The sequence below is a fragment of the Chrysochloris asiatica genome, unplaced genomic scaffold (genome assembly GCF_000296735.1).
Source record: "Chrysochloris asiatica unplaced genomic scaffold, ChrAsi1.0 scaffold00146, whole genome shotgun sequence".
In the NCBI taxonomy this organism is placed as follows: Eukaryota; Metazoa; Chordata; class Mammalia; order Afrosoricida; family Chrysochloridae; genus Chrysochloris; species Chrysochloris asiatica.
In genome coordinates this window covers 2,752,025-2,753,491 of record NW_006408664.1, presented here as the reverse complement: position 1 = coordinate 2,753,491, position 1,467 = coordinate 2,752,025, and positions in this window count along the sequence as shown.

The window sequence follows — 1,467 nt, the reverse complement described above, 5'->3', positions numbered from 1 at the left end:
GTAAGGTGGAGGGTCAGAGAAAAAGAGGAAGACCTCCAACGAGATGGATCAGCCAGGTGGCATCCTTGATGGCGTCAAGTGTGGCAGCGGTAGTGAGGCTGGCCCAGGATCGGACATTGTTTCATTCTATTGTGCATGGAGTCGCTATGAGTCGGTTCCGACTTGATGACACCTGACAACAACAACAATTTAGCATCTATTCCACAATCTCCCCTGGCCTTGTTTGAGCTGATGAAATAGAGCTTTTCCATCGTCTCTTTCCACAGATGTAGTAAATTTGATTTCTATGTATATAGCTTCCAGACTCACAGCAACTGACAAGCCACCACAGTAGGACAAACTGACAGACAAGTGGTGGTACAATGTTATAGTTGATATGAAATATTCCAGAGGCTCCTTAGTAATATAAATTTGAACTTTAATACTGACCATTCTTACCTGTTTTTACTTTATTTGAAAGCTAGAAGCTTCTATGAGAGAAAATACTCACATAAAATTCTACTTTTGCTGCAAATAATTAATTAAATGGCTCTGGATACCTTCCTAATACATTTATCAGAGTTATCTCCTTACAGGATGGATATTCAAAGGTTCCAAAAGGTAGCTGCATGCTTCAAGTTCACTTTGTTATATGTGACTTTTCATCTCACATATGATGCCAGTTGAAACATTCTAACTCAATGTATGGGATAACATCATGTAGAAGCATAGTCAGATGAGCTTTGTTTCAAATGTACCATATAAAACCACTGACCCCTAGGGATCTATCCTTTGCTTGTGCCCTTTTTAACAATTTTCTGTCATTGATCTGAAGGAGACATGTGACATATTTTCCAAATCTCTAATTGTTGTTGTGAAATGTTTCCAACTCATAGAGACCTCATATAGGGTTTTCAAGGAGAGGTTTGTGGGTTGGAACCATCCACCTTGCTGTTCAAATTGACCTTTTGGTCCACTGCTTATCCTACAGAACCACACCAGGACTCTTAGTTGTTGTTGTTGTTTAGTGCCATCTAGTTGGTTCCGACTCACAGAGACACTGTATAGGGTTTCCAAGGAATGGCTGGCCGCTGATCTTGTGGTTCAAACCAACCATCCAGTCTAGTGCTTTATCCCCTAGAGCCACACTAGGACTCCTAATTAGAGATCTGTAATACAGTGGGAGGTAATACAGAAATGGCTGCAAGCATACATTGACAGAGAACTTCTAGAGAGAGGTTCAAGCCAGATGCAGAAGGGTCTGTGGAACATGGGATATCATTGCAGATGTCTGATGGATCTTGGCTGAAAGCAGAGAAAATCAGAAAGATGTTTACCTGTGCTTTATTGACTACGCAAAAGCTTTTGATTGTGTGGATCATGACAAGCTATGGACAACATTGCGAAGTATGAGTATTTTGGAAAACTTAATTGCGCTCACGAGGAATCTGTACCTGGACCAAGAGGCAGTTGTTGGAACAGAATATG